At 63.0% G+C, this 15,224-nt stretch overlaps 1 protein-coding gene across 12 annotated transcripts in view; it reads right to left on the bottom strand.

Annotated features, from left to right (window-relative positions):
• Positions 1-13,631, bottom strand: part of IKZF1 (IKAROS family zinc finger 1) — a 78,591-nt gene extending 64,960 nt beyond the window's left edge. For 3 of the 12 annotated variants that reach the window (XM_036010375.1, XM_036010377.1, XM_028525607.2), the window contains exon 1: positions 13,583-13,629. The gene's annotated coding sequence lies outside the window, so the exon portion shown is untranslated. Of the gene's footprint in view, positions 1-9,051; positions 9,342-12,719; positions 12,989-13,582 lie in introns of those variants that run through there. The other 9 variants (XM_036010374.1, XM_028525606.2, XM_028525610.2 and 6 more) reach the window with 8 other exon arrangements.
• Between the last annotated feature and the right edge of the window lie 1,593 nt (positions 13,632-15,224).

Raw genomic sequence — 15,224 nt, 5'->3', positions numbered from 1 at the left:
CATGGACCCCGATCCCCGCGAAAACGGCATTACAAAGATTTATAAAAATATCATTACCGGCTCAGGGAGACCAAATTTGTTATTTATTGTTAATTTCCTGCTGCATAATAACCCAAAATGCAAACTGACTGCAACAAAATTAAGCAGAAAATTAAATGGCCCCGGGTCATTGTAGGCACAGAACTCATTCTCTCGGCTGATCCGCGGTTATGTTCTCTCTGATTTACTGAGCACGCATCGATGAACCTTGAGTCAGCTTGGTGACACGCGCACAATCAGCAATCAGAAAAAACGAAGCAATTTGCTGAAGAATGTCTCATTTGCCCGGGCATATCTGAGCAGCCGGCACACGCTGCCCGTCACTAATGAATGCGCCTCCCGCCTGGCAGATGGGCCGGGCGGACACTTCCGTCCCCGTCCCTGTCCCCACGCGCTCGCCGGGCCCTCGCCTCAGGCCCCGCCGCGCTCCCACTCGGGGAGAAGTGAAGCCACCGTGGCGGCAGACCGGGGCCAGGAGAGGGCCCGAGCCTTCCTGTTTTGCTGGCAGACGGCTGGTTTAAAAAGAGAAAAGCCACCAGGAAGAGCCGCCGCTGCCCCGCCGGCCACCCCGGCACCGGGGGACACCAGGCAGGGGCCGGCGTCTGTGGGCAGGAGGGCAGGGCGTGCTGTGCATGGCCCTGGGGGTCCTGGCCTGCCCCTGGCTGGTCTTGGGTGGCCCTGGCCGATGGCGGCCAAAGGGGACCTCGGCAATGCTGCTCCTCTCTGCTCCGCTGGACAGCCTACAGGAGAGACCTCTCTCTAGCCAGCCGGCCGGCCGGGCAGGCTGTCTCGTCTATGTCACGTCACTATTTTCTGGGGGCGGGGGGGGCGGACTCTGTGGGTCTGCACTGTGGGGCTTGTCCCAGGAGAGAGCCGGACACAGGCAGCAGGTTCGGGGCGCCTCACCGCCCCCCCCCCCCCCCAGCCAGGCGGACGACCTGCAGGCCGAGGCCACGTGCATACGTTCACGGAGCGTGTGGAACACATGCGTGTCCCAGCTGCACACGTGCCCACTCCGGTCACGAAGCCGAGAGTGCCCGTCACTCTCCCGGGATGGGGAGGGGTTTCACCTCACTGTGAGCACCCCCTGAGGGTGTCTGACGAGGTGCTGCACCTGTTTCCAAGGCCACTGCCTGCCTGGGGGCGCAGCTGGGGACCACGAAGTGCAGGGGCCCCCTGGCTCCCAAGCGCAGCAGCCCAGGGCGGAGGGGCCGGGCGCCGCCGTGGGCAGACCCACCAGCCCCGGGCGCAAACAGGAAGCAGCCCCGGGGCCACCAGAGCAGCCGTCCAGAGTCACACACACTGACTGTACACGAGCAAAGCTCGGTGCTCCTCCGAAACTGTCAACACAATGATAAAGAAACCAGACAGACCTGAAAGAGGAAAAAGCTCGGTCGCCCGGTGCGGCAGGGACACGGGGTCAGCTTTCTGAGGACCCGTGCAGTGCGTCACCGCCCAGCTCTGAGCCGTCCCTGAGCGGACGGTGGGGGGGGGGGGTGCACCTTGGACCCAGTCTCGATACGACAGACGCCGCTGGGACACAGCAAGGCTGCAACGCCGACCCCCAGCTGTCCACTCTGCTCACGAGTGTGCTCCCACCTTCGCCTCGCGGCTCTGCCCTGCCCCGCTGTCGGCAGCGATCCGACCGATGCCCCACTGCAGGCTCCTTGTTTCCAACGAAGAGGAAAAACGTCTCCTAAGGCCCAGCGGGCGGCTCCCCACCTACGCCCGAGGCCAGAGCACACGCCCTGCCTGCCAGCCTGCCCCTGGGGGGCCCTCTGAGTTTGCTGGCAGGGGCGGGACCCCCACCCTTACCGAGCGCCACACTGAGGCCCCCTGGAGCACTGGCTGGTCCAGGCGGACGGACGGGAGAGCGCGCCCCGAGGAAGGAAACTGCAGCCCTGAGCGTGTGGCCGACGGAAGCCTGGCGCTGGGCCGTCCTCCCGCTCCGGTGTCCCGCACGTCCCCAGGGCTCCGTCCTCGGGGGGCCCCGCCGCAGCACGGTCTGCGCACCGGGACTGGGGGGGGCTACGAGCGACCACACGCAGCAGGCCGTCCCCAGGTTCACTGAATGTGCACCTACGCACACGTGCACACGTGTGTGCACACACAGGTGGAACTCACACACACTTCTGCCCGCTCTCCGCCAGCTCTGCTCGGGCACCTCGCCGTCCCCGGGCCATTCGGAGATGACCTCCTTGCTTGGACTCCCGCTGGCCGCCCCCACCGTCCAGACGTCCATCTGTGGTGACCGGGGTCAGTGCACAGGGTCCCCTCTGCACCGGGCCCTGCAGGGCCCACGGCCCCTCCTGTCTGACGTCACTCAGTGGGCCACTGCACAGGCTCCCGCGGGCTTCCCCAGACTCCCGATCTGCATCTCTTGGGATGGAGCAAAGAGTGGCTTTTGGTGACATTGACTTTGCTTTTCGGCAAAGACCAGAGGGCTGATCCCAGAGAGGGGAACTCTCTCAGGGAGAGGGCATTTGCCCCGTCTGTGACCGAGGGGCGTCCCTGTGCTCTCGGTGGCGGGGGGAGGGGGCGCGGAGACCCCAGCACCCCCGGAGGGAGCTCGGGCACCACCCAGCTCTGCACCTCCGCAGCCCCCGCTCCCGAGTGGAAGCAGGGCCGGGTCCCTGAGGAGGCAGAGCTCCCGCTCCTCGCGCTCTCAGCTGTGGGGGAGGGCCCACTCTGAAAGGGGGGCTCACCCCCTAAACGGGTCCACACCTGATCTTTGCCGACCCTCTCGCGCACGAAAACCAGGCCCAGCAGGCCGGTGAAGCGGGCGCCAGAGGGAGTCACGCGGCAGCTCTGTCCCCTGCAGGGAAGCCCGGACCGCGGCAGGCGGGAGCTCCAGACACGGCCAGCACCACGCACGCTGCGGCTGCTTCTGCGGGGCACGCGGCGGCCGAGGGACGGAGGTGAGGGGGCGGAGGCTGGGTGTGGCCGTCCCCCAGGAAGACGCCACCTGCTGCCACTGCCCAGCCCTCTGCTCCGCCGCTCCCAGGGCGGTCACTGATCTGCGAGTCTCTCTCTGGGTCTGCCCCCTCCCTCTCTCCCTCTCCGTCTCCCCATCTTAGCGTCTCCGTCTGGTCCTTGTGCCCGGAGGGGACCCAGCGGGACTTCCCTAGCTTCTGTCCCACAGAGCTGGCATTTTGGTGACTTCGGAGAACAGGGATGTGGAGGCTAAAGCAAAGGCCTGAAAGGCAGGAGCCAACGGGCCCCCAGGCCCTCTGCCCCTGCCCCCAGTGGCGAGACCAGGGACACTGGGACCCTGGGACCCAGGCGGACCCTCCTGAGGAGCTTCCTCTGGGGACAGGGAGACTTTCTGCAAACACCCCCCCGACCTTGCCTGTCGGGAACGTCTCCAGGGGGAGCACCCTCCTTGCTGCTTGCAAGCGACCAAGTGGCCCGGGAACAGCCCCAAGAGCCGGGGAGCCAGGAGGCCACAGTCAGGGGCAAGGCTGGGGGTACCCCTCGGACACCCCAAGTGCCCTCTGCACCCGTTAGTCTCCCCAGCAAACAGCTCTGATGTGTGGGCTCGTCCGTGGCTCTGAGACAGCGAGCCCGGAGCCGTGAAGCTAAAAGGCATCTGTCAGAAGCCCCAACCCGAGTCCTTCTCGGGCCGTCCGGATCCACGCCACTCGAGCACCGGGCACACGGCGTGGACGGCCAGCGGGCTCGGAGGCCCACCTGTCCACGGGCACATGGCCCGGCTGCCGGCCCTGTGACCTCGGTTCCCTGAGGTTCTCACAACTACACTTTTTACCCAGAAAAACAAACGCCACGTACAGCACGGTGACCACAGCCAGTAACCACGTACAGCGTGTGGGGAGGTCGCTGCAAGGGTGAGCCTAGCGGTCTCATCACAGGAAAAGTGGGTGTTGTGACTTTGTGGGGTGACAGATGTTAAGTGGACCGGTCGAGGTGATCACCTTGCAACATGCAAGAAAATATATAACTATCGAATGTAGCCCTGACACTAGTATAACGTTACATGTCAACTATACCCCAATACAAAGATAAAAAAGGCATGCGTACACATATGCATGCACATGTACACATATACACGCATACACACAAACACACCTGCACACATGTACACATACATATATGTGCACACGCACACACACTTACAGGTGCTTCCCCTCCCCAGCACAGTTTAGGTAACTGTCTACCCACTTATGTCTGACAGCACTTCTTGGGCACCTTCTATATGCCAGAAAACCTGGTAAAGAAAAGGACACTGGACGTAGGTAGTGCTATTTAAGCACCCTACTATGCGCCTGGCATCTCACAGGGAAACTGCTGAGGCCCCAGAACGCCGTCTTCCCCACCCACCGTTCTCTCTGAGCGGCTGGCATGGTGTCCAATGTAGGCCAGCACCCCCCACCCATTGGCTCAGTGTGTGTGATTGATCTAAAACCGTATTATTATTGTTCATGCACACAGTCCATGTTACCATTTCCATTTTTTAGACAAGAAAACTGAGGCAGAAATAGCCGGCCCCAGGGCACACTCCCAGTAGACAGCAGAGCTGAGATTTGAACCCATGACCACGCGAAAGCGATACCTTTTCACTGTCCTGGTCCTGAGGGTCAGGACCTCCGAGCCCAGCACAGACACCCCAGAGCCCAAATGCATGATGTCACCTGGCTCTTAACAGCAAACAGGCATGTACCTGCAATATTCTGCAATTAACACAAACTCCCTCCCCCACCAAACCTCTACCACTCGTTTAAACCCTGGCCACTCGGTCCCTTGCACCCTACTGACTCTCCGCCGTGACAAGTGACTTGCACTAGCGTTTGGGGTGACTTCCTGTGGCTCACATGACCCGGGTTTTGGAGGGGGCGGGTTTGGGGGGGAGGAATGGGGGCCGAGCCCGTAATCTATTTCAAACGCCCCCGGGTCACAGCGCCCTTTAAGAAGAGCCATTATCCCAGCCCGGAGAACGGCCTTGCATCTCCCACCAGCGGAGTTTATTTTCGCCCGCCTATCACATCGCTGCGAATTACACTGTGCCGGGGAGAAAGCGCGTTCCCGAGAGAAAGCCACGGCAATCCGAGGGGCTTTGTGTTGCCGCGTCCGGGGGACCGGACAGGCTGTGCTGACAACCCGACAGAACAGGCCGGGGACGCAAAAACTCCGGCACCCTCCCTTCATTCCGGATTCTTTTCGTTTTTCAGAGATTAGCTGCCAGTCACAGGCGTTCGTGATTACTCCCCGGAGGATGGCTGGCGCGCATGACAATGGAAAACAAGATGCAAACAGGACAGCGCGGGATCCAACTGGCGTCCCCGCCCCCACGGTTAACGGAGCCACAGGAAGTGCCGGGGCCGGGGCACCCGCGGTGGCAGGCGCCTGAGCGCGCCCGTTCTCCCCAGGGCGGGGCTGGCGCACAGACCAGGAAGGGTCCGGGTCGGGGAGGGGGCACCAGGGAGCCCTTGCAGACCCGCTCCCGGTTGTTTGGAGACACTCCTAGCTAGCGGGGCCTCAGGCGGAAGGAAAGGAACCAGGAGGGTACTTTTAAAGGCTGCCGCCGTGGGGCTGCTTGTCTCAAAGGGACGTGGGAGAAAAGACGCGAACTATCAAGTCAGAATTTCAGAGAGAGAAAGGGGAGCTGTGGCCGCCAGGGGCAGGGGGCCGCTGGCCCAGGGCTGCCCTGGCCGGGCCTGGCACGGCTCCTGCGTCTGCCCCCTGTCCCGGCTGTGCCCCTTCTGTGTGTGTGGGGGGGGGGGGCGGTTCCTGGCGAGGATCCGCGTGTCCCGGGCTCCCGCATGGTGCCCGGGCCCTGACAGCCACCGGGCTCCAGATTTCCAGAAGCTGCCGTTCCCAGGCCTTGCCGGGGTCTGACCCCCACAGCAAGGCCACTTCCGAAGCGGCTTCCTCAAACACACATGGCGTTTACACTTCATCACTGAAGTAAAAAAAAAAAATTCTAAGTTTAGACTCATTTTCTTCTAGCCTCTTCCTGATTTCAGAGGACCTCCATGCACGGCCAGCACCAGCACAACAGAAGGAGACCCACATCCGAAACGCATTCGCACGCCGCCCCGAATAGTGGCCTACACACCTGCCCCCCGGGGCTGACCCCTCGCCACCGATTGTTACAGAGCGAACAGGCGGGGCAGCCCTGAGCAACTTTCTGTTCTATGAGTCTCGGAGTGGTTTTTCCCTCCCGTGTGAAACACAGATAAACACCAAGGCTCCACGCTTAACCACGCTTCTTCCTCGGGAGGCAACATGCTGTCCCCGAGGGCACGGCAGCTCACGGGTTCCCTGGGAAGTCCTCTTGACCCGCCCGAGGACCGGCTCGCGTGGACCCGTTAAAACTCCAACTGAGGACCGAAGGCGGCGGTGGGGAGCTTGCCGGCCCGGCCGCGAGGTTCCCAAGATGCACCTGTGCGCCCGCCCGCCCGCGCTCCCCCCCAGGCCGTCTGCCTGCTGCTCGGAGCCGGGTGCGCAGAAGTGTCTTGGGCGAAAGCGCCTTTTCTTTAGGCCCAAGGAAGTAAAATTATGCAAATCCTCACGGGGATGGCCGGCTGCTCACAGGTCCACGGCCCTGCGTCTATCGGCAACCACCGGGAAGCCGGGCCGGTCTGCCCGCCGAGGTCGCTGCCCGAGGCCCGAGAGCTGGTCTTCGCCGAGTGGCAGTGAGCCTCTGCTGGTGCCGAGACACGGCCCGTGCGTCTGGAGACAGACTCGGCGGGACACGTGCCCTCGGGCTCAGGCGTCCCAGCGTTCACCGTCACCCCTGCCTGTGCCACAGCCGGCCTGGCCCGACCTCCGACCTCCGACCTCCGACGCGGGGCCACTCCAGAGAGGGGCGGCACAGCCTCCCCGTGACCCTCCCCAGACCGCTGAGGCCCACGTGGTGTCCGAACTAATGGAAAATTCTTCCTCAAGGACTTTCGCTCGGGGCTCAGCTCTTTCACAGCACCCACCCACAAAATGAGCCCCTGTACCCAGTGGAAACGAGGTGCATTTTCACAAACATTATCTAAGGAAGGATCTACGTTCACACTTTAAATTACGTTCGCAGCAGACAGGATGAAGACCCCAAATTGGATTCCTTAAGTCCAGTTCAGCCTCTCAGTGGCTTTCGCAGGGGGGCCCTCACCTCCTCCTCCTCCCAGTTCCAAACCGTTTAGCGAAAGTCACGTCACTCTGTGTCCGAGAGGGTGGTGGGAAGAATCAATGTTATCTCCGTGGATACAATGTATCGTCAACTGATGCATTGATCAATTATGTGGCAACAAGCGTTGCTCTGGGCAAGAAACCAAATAATTACAGGAGAGAATACCAGCTGATGTTCTGATTGGCCCTTGTGTTGTACCAAATCCTCAAGAGAAGTCCCGGGGTTCCATCTTACTCCGTGAGGAGAACTCAGCTCTAGCCCAAACCTCCCAGCCTCGGGAGACCCCGGCCCCCGGGGTCCCAGCCCCCACCGGGCCCTCGGGGAGCCCATTCTGCAACCCGCAGCCTTCGGCCTGCAGTGTTCCCGTGTAAACCCGGGGCGGGGGTGGGGGGCACCGGCAGAAGCTCACAGCAGCTACAACTTCCTCATTCGCCGGCTACAAATACCAGCAGGTCTTTATTTATAATCCGGCAGAAAACGCTCACGTCCCTCAGACAGCGAAAGAGAGGAAGGCTCAGGGTAGACGTTACCGTCTGATTTTCCTGCGGCCCTTCGATGCGTTTACATTATTTATTTTCAATGCTTTACTTTAAGATTTCTTTCTTTTTTTTCTTTAGCAAATTGCTAAAAAAAACAATTCCTTCACGAAAGCCTCGTCTGCTCTGAATTCACCTGAAAAGTCTCCAGACGCAGGGGAACACACACGACCCCAGGCAGGAGCGGGAAGGCACTCGCGGAGAAGCCTAGGCTCATCCAGACCTTTTAAAAATGGTAATTAGTTGCCTTATCTCTAACAACCTGAGATAATTAGCCGGATGATTTTAATTTAATGGGGTGGGATACACAGTGTATCAATACGTTTCGCCGTGGCTCTCTCTGAACCCACTTTAATCTTCTGCCCGGCACAGAACTGGGCGCCAGGGGAGGGCAGGAGGTCGGTCGCCTTCCCGGGCTGACCTTGGGGCTGGCCCCCAGGCCGCCGCCGCTCTCTGCTCCCCCCACGGGCTCCGGAGCTCCTTCCAGAACGCTCCCACGGAAGCTCAGGAAAGACCAACCCCTCGTTATCACCCCCCCAAAGATCCCAAATTAAACCTTGTCCCATTAGTTCTAGGGAGGGACCTCGTGTGCTGTCGTATGTGCTCCAAGGTGGCCAGTAAAGCCTGACTGAGCCACACACATTTACCCGAAACGGACGAACCCCTACTCGGCGTGGAGCTCCTGGCCTCAGACAGGGACCCCCCCACACGCTGCCCGTCATTTCTAACCAGCTCCAGACTAACAGGGGCTGCTCTGGAGTGTCCAGTTTAGTGTGCAATCTCAGAAATGAAGCATAAAAATCTATTTCAATATGTATAAGGCCATTTAGAAATACGTGGTGCCTTTTCAGTTTTTTTTTTTTTTAATGGCCTCTGCAAAACACCACACGTGAGAGGAAGGGGGGAGAGGGGGGAGAAGGGAGAAAAGGAAAGAACTGAGAGTGGTGCGGCCCCCCTTGCTGCCCCCGTCCCCCCCGAGCCCGGCGCCCACCGCCTGCCCATCACGGCACACTTTTGGCGCGAAGGTGGCAGGAAGAGAGTCAGATTCCCTTCGGCGGCGAGCGACTGCGGGGGGAAGGGGTCCTGGCCCACGCTGAGCAAGAAAGGATGGAGAACGCACTTGCCCACGAATTAGGGCCCCTTTACGCCACCCGTGAAGTGGTGGCCCCACTGCTCCCTGGACCCGGAGGTGGCGCGTGGGGCCACCCAGACGCAGAGCGAGGGGTGGGCCTCCCTGACTCTCTCCATTCCCTCCGGGCGGCCCGGTGCCGCAGATCTGGGGCGCAGGGCCCCCGTGCAGGTGGGTGCCGCACGCAGCCCGGGCTGGGGGGCACTCACCCGTGAGCCTGTGCCTCCCACTCAAGTCCCGACGTGGACAGTTGGGGTCCCTGGACCTCGGAGCCCCCTCAACTCGGCCTCCCGGGAGGGACCCTGCTGTCCCGCCGGCCGCCTGCTCCTCTCTGCCGCCCTCGCACGCCACCGGGGCGGAGAGAAAGGTGGAACCATTTGCCAAATATGCAAAAAAGGAGGGAAGAAAGTTTTCTGTCAGGAAAACAGGGGCAGGAAGGGAGCCTGAGCTTCCTGCTCTGACCAGAGTGGTTTCAGAGATTATTGGCTCCTCGGATGTGACAGGTCGTGGCGCAGCGCGGGCCCCCTCCCGCCGCCGGCGGGGATCCAGAGCTCCCCAGCGACGCAGGTGGCAGCGGGCGACGGGCCCTGGGGCCGGGCCCTTCTCGGGAAGACTGGTGGCCCCTGAGCCCAGGACTCGGGTTTCCATGGGGGCTAACATCTGCCCACCAGGCGGCTGGCTGAGGGCACAGCCATTCCTCACAGCCAGATGTGAGGAGGGAGGGGGCAGCCCAGCGCTGCCCCCCCCCCGGGCCTGGGGGCCTGGGGGCAGGGGCGGGGCCCCACCCCCCGCAGGGCGGGCCGGCCCATCCCTCCACTCACAAGTGTCTGTAGAGCTTCTTCTGTCTGCTGCTTCCCTTCCCTCTCAAAGACTCATAACATCTCAAAACTATCTGTCAGGACATCACCACACATTTAAAAACCATGTCAAACACCAGCCCTTCCAGGCTGGGCATGGGGACGGGAGGGCCGTGAACCCAGGTTGCAGGGGGCTGAGCTCGGGGAGGGGGGAGTCAGTCACGAAGCGGCAAGGCGCGGCCGTCACACCGCGGGTCCCCAGGAAGGAGCCGTGGGTGCGGCACGCTGACACCATGATAAAAACCGCCGCTGAGGGCTGCCCAGAGCCCCCGGCGGGGCCGGTGCTATCTGCCCCCCCCCCCATGCCTGGGCTCTGGACGGGTGCACAGAGCTGATACCTGGGGCTCGGCCCCGTGGAGGCCTGTGTCCCACGGCCCCCGCTCCCCTTTGCAGCAGAGCGGGACCCTCTGCCCCGAGGTGGGACCTGGGCTGGCGGCTCTGGTCCTGTAAGCGTGGGTCGCTTGTGGCTTTTACATTTTGCGTTTCCTCCCCAGAAAATGGGCCGTTGCACACATGTCTGGGGGCTCTGGGAACACAAGTGGGGGGACGGCAGACAGGGAGCAGTGCTGAGGGCCAGGCGACGTGGGGGACAGGAAGCAGGAGGAGTCACAGGCCCCCGAGTTCCCGCCGGCCTGAGACACAGCACCGGGCTCGCTCTCTGTGAGCTGCTCCCACGGCCGTGCCCCTGCCCTAGGACGAGGCTGCGAAGCCCATGCCTGTCTCAGGGTTGCAAGACCACAGGCGAACAGAGCCGAAGGGGCCCTGGCCCAGGGCAGGGCTGGCCGCACGGCCCCGCGTGAGCCTGCGGCGGCGGCGGCGGGCAGACGCCCGAGGTGCTCACCCCGCTCACGCCCAGACTCACCATCACACACGCGAAAACCCACCCTGTCTCAGGAACAGGTGCAAAACTACCAGCCGGACAAACACCGAAGAGAAGGGGCTGGTTACTGAGGCCAGGTGGTCTGACGCCTCTCTCTCTGCACGCTGCGTGTGTGCTGCATGCGTGTGTGTGTTTCCTGCACCCACTCACGCACGCACAGCCTGGAAGCACACACACAATGCACGTGCGTGGGGGTTGCGGGGGGGCTCTGGTACGCGGTAGACAGCATAGTGCTCTCTAAAATTTCAAAAGCCTCTCCTTTGGGTTGACAATAGGCCGCCACGTTAGCCAAACATGAAACACGCACATCCAGGCCAAGTGCGGAAAGGAAAGAGAAGAACAAGACAAAACAACTCCACAGCAGAGAACCACTGTCCTGAAATTCTACGTCTCCAGGCAAGTGAGGACAGCGCGGCGGTCCCCACACGTGTGGGCATCAGGCCTCCGGCCGGAAAAGTCACCGTGATCTTAATTTTTCAACCAGAGGAGTGGCTGCAGGGTGGGCCCCAGGTCACCTTCTCAGAGACGGCGGTGGCGGGCCTTCACAGAGGGCCAGGCGTGCCCCGTGCACGCTCACTCACAGCCCTCGTGGGCTCAGCCTGAGCGGGGGCCGGGGCTGCTAGGGGGCTCCGGCGTGGTGTGGGCTGTGTAGTTTTGCAGCGTGCAGCACTTTCATGGAAACACAGACGAACCTCACACACGGCCGTGGCAGAGTCACTACAACTCCTGCCTTCCACCGGCCCCAGAAAACAAAAACGGAAGAAAACACGGCCTCTTTGACTCCATGAGGTATTTCAGGCACCAGGGCCGGCAGACTGTTAGACCAGGAAGCACTAACCACCACCCCCCCAGGTAAAAAGGGGATAAATGTGTGTGTGGGGGGGAGATTTTACAATCAGATACATTATATCAAACCAGAATAGCACAGGATTTTAAACTGTGACATCATTATTTCTATTAGTGTCTCCGAGCTATTTTTTAGCATGTTCTGCCTATTCGACAACGCCAGCAGGTAATCCTCCTGTCATGGACATTTGTCACTGTTTAAATTTTAAGCCACAAACCAAATAATCTGATTTGTCACGGAAACAATGCTGACACATTCAATATAAATAATAGTTAAATTGTTACTTTCAAAACCCCACGTAGAAGACGAGTCCCATTAGCCTCATCAGGCAGGCAGAACACTGGGAAACAAAGACACAAAGTCAGGAGGCTGCGACCATCCCCGGCAGGTCCCCTCTCCTCCCAGCTCCTTGCAGCCACCAGCATTTCAATATCGTGCCTACTAAATATTTTCAGTGTTCACCCTTTTTTTCCTCTTTGAAAGGAGATACTTCTTCAACAGCAGTTGTGTCCTTCCAAGTTCAAAACAAGGCCCCTGGAGGCTGAGACACCCCAGGAGGAGTGAGCTGGGGGACCGCACGGCCGTCCGGGGCAGGCACACTGTCCAGGGCTGGCTGGCCCCGGGGGGCCGGGGGCCCCCGGAGAGGATGGCGCTCGCGTGGGGAAGCTGCGTCCTTCAGACCCTGCGAGACCCCGACATGGCTCCCCCCCACACGCCTCGCTCTGCTCCTCCAAGCCAGCACATCGGACAAATCACACCTTGGGGAGACTCCTTAGGAAACACCAGGGATCCCTGACGAGGTTGTAAAACACTTCACCTTCAGTCCCAAGTAACCTGACGCCGGGGGACCCGGGCGTTGTCTGACCGGAGAGCCGGCGTCACCCTCGGCAGAAGCACCACTAACTTTTCAAGCCGGGCGATCCCGGTCTGCAGAAAGCCAGTTCCCACTCTGCTCTAATTGATTGTGCAGTGAAAGCAGACTCTCTCGCCCCCCAAACAAGAAAAAAGGCTCCTATGAATGACTCCACAAAGGCTGGCCTCCTGATCTCCCTGTGTAAGTGGATATCAATTTAGACGTGACCGGCGCAAGGCGGTCCTCCTGGCGACAGCCCGCGGCGACTCAGAGCTGCCCGGCTGCCCGCCAGGCCCTGCACCTGCGCTGCGGCCGTCCCCAGGAAGGCGAGTGGGGCCGGGGGCCGGGGGCTCGCTGCCCAGTCTCTCCTCCCCGTCTCCGCCTCTCAAACCCACCGCTACCCCCGGTCTTCCTTCCGAAATGCAACTGAAAACACTCACGTGGATTTGTGCGTCGCGCTTCGGGGGCCCAAACTGATCCTCGGGCTCGAAGAGCAACCTCGGAGCCAGGACGCCGTCCGCCCGGCCGGGCTCTCCTGGGTCGGCCGCCTCGGAGCGGCCCAGCGTCCCTCCGGCCCGGCTGCGCTCCGCGGAGACCCAGGGACCGCCCCGCAGTCGCCGCCCGGCGCGCGGCCCCGAAGGCACTTGTTAGAGCGGCCGGCCGGCTCGGCAGCCTCGCTCTTCCCGGCTTTCTTTCACAACGACTTCCTGGAGTTGCTCACTCGCATTGTTCCCCATTTCCCCGCCGCGCTCCCCACCCCCCGCTGGGCCCGACCCGGCTCTCGCGGTGCCGGCCCGCGGCGGCCCCTCGCTCACAGCGCCGCCCACGGGCCGCGCACCTGCCTCTGCCGGCCGCGCCCTGGCGGGCCGGCGCTTCGCCACCTGCGGCCCAAGGCCGGCGCCCTCCGCAAACTTCGGGGCTGCGCGCACGGGGGTCCGGGCCGGACCTGCCCTGCAGCCCCGCCGGTCCGCCCCGCGCGCACGCCCCGGCACTCTCCTGGCTCGCCGCTCCGGAGCACGGAGCGGAACCCGCGGGGGCACAGAGCGGGACTCGGAGCGGGACAAGGAGCGGAACACGGATCGGGACGAGCAGCGGGACATGGCTGCGGATGCGGAGCGTGGCGCGGACCCGGACTCCCTGCGCCGCACAGAGCCCAGCGCACTGCCCCCACCCCGCCGCCGGGTCAGGGGCTGGCGCGGCACCGTCCCGACCGCAACTCCGGGGCCGCGCGCAGAAACTTTGTCGCGGCGCGGGGCTGGCCACAGCCCGACGGGGCCCCGGGCGGCGGCGGCGCGGGCCGTACCTGCTAGCGCCGCCGCCGGCTGCAGCCCGCTCGCCTGTCTTGCCCGCCTCGCCCGGCGCGCCTCCGCCACCCCCGCGCGCAGCACGCCCCGGCCCGCCCCTCTCCGCGGCGCTTCCTCGTCCCAGCGCCGCATCGTCCCGCGGCCCCGCGCGGCTGGCGGTGGCCGGTGCTCTGAGCCCCGGACCGGGCGGCGGGATGGGCCGCAGCGCGACAGGACCTGCGCTTAACCCTTGGGGACCCGGCGCGGACGAAGCCGGCGGGCCCGCGGGAGGAGGGAACCCACGCCTTCGGGCCTCGCCACTCCTCGCCCAGGGCCGCCCGGCTCGGGCCCCGCGTGCTCGCCAAGCTCAGGGACTCGCGGGACTCGGGACCCCGGGAAGCACTTTCCCCAGTGTCTGGGGGCGCCCCCTGCCCGCCCGGCCCCACTTCCCTGGGAATGGGGCGCGGGGCTCCCAGGTTCTGGCTGCTCCCCTAAGTCAGGAGTGCCCACCCGAGGGGGAGGGAAAAGTTGATCCTCCGCGGGCGAGGGAAGGTGCAGTTCATTTTCCCAGGCAACCAATGGAATACCTCTTGGCTCTCTTCCCTCCCACCTGCTCGCGGCAGAAGTTAGGATCGCGCCTTCCATCTTGGCCCGTATGCACACGCAGGTGTGAACGGGCGGCGGCGGAGGCGGCGGCGAAGGCGATCCCGCCGCGCGGCTCTGGGCCCCGCAGACTCCCCTCCCGAGCCGAGCCAGAAGCGCGCGCGCAGGGCGCGGCGGGTCTCAGAGCAGGGATGCGCTCTGACAACGCACCTCCTCGCACTGCGAAGGACCCATCAGTCTGAGGCGCCCGCGCCGCCTGGGCAGGAGCAGAAGAGGAACAATCCCGAGATGAGGGTCCGTCAGGACCCGCGGCGATCAGGAGAGCACCTGCGGGCGGGAGAGACCTGGCGCTCTGGGTGGATGGAGCGAGGCAGAAAGACTTCCTGCGGGAGAGCCAGGCAGGGACGGCGGACCTCCAGGGGCAGGGGCACAGGCCAGCCCTGCAGGTCCTCCAGGTAGAGAGAGCGGCAGTCGAGGGTACGGTGCCAAAAATGTCCCCCCTGGGCAGCTGAGTGTGGCAGAAGGACTGGGGTCAGGGAAGGCTGTGCCTGGCCCAGGAGGCTGCCAGGGGCAGGGCCCAGGCACCCCACCCACCCGCGTGGCCTGGGGCCACCTAGCAGCCTCTTCCACCCTCCAGGACCGTGAACAGCATCTGGCCCGAGGGTTCCTGGGCCGCCTGCCCATCTCTCCCCCCGGACAGAAGTTCTGCTGGCCGGCCGGCACCCTGCCCGGGGCGCAGGGAGGCAGGACTAGGGACAGGCCCAGGGTTTCTGTTCCCAGGCCTACCTGTCCTGCATGACCTTGGGCAAGTTATTGAACGCCCTTGAGCCTCCCCACTCTTATCTGCAAAAGAAATAAGTGCCACCTTATCTTAAGAGTTCATGTCAGGGTTAAAGGAAGCCATAATCTCGAGGTGCAGTAAGCCCTAAGGGGTCTGGGGGCTCCTGGGGTTCTTGGATGTTGCAGCACCTTCCACCCGGCATGTCTCTCTAAATGTGCGTGCGTCCCCAGGCCAGGGGTGGGAGCCCAGGACTCAGGCCTGGCGGTCCGGCCAAGGCA

This window comes from Phyllostomus discolor, chromosome 10, assembly GCF_004126475.2.
Source record: "Phyllostomus discolor isolate MPI-MPIP mPhyDis1 chromosome 10, mPhyDis1.pri.v3, whole genome shotgun sequence".
NCBI classification, from domain to species: Eukaryota; Metazoa; Chordata; class Mammalia; order Chiroptera; family Phyllostomidae; genus Phyllostomus; species Phyllostomus discolor.
Note: the sequence above shows the minus strand (reverse complement) of the source record. Positions and strands in the feature narration are given on the sequence as shown.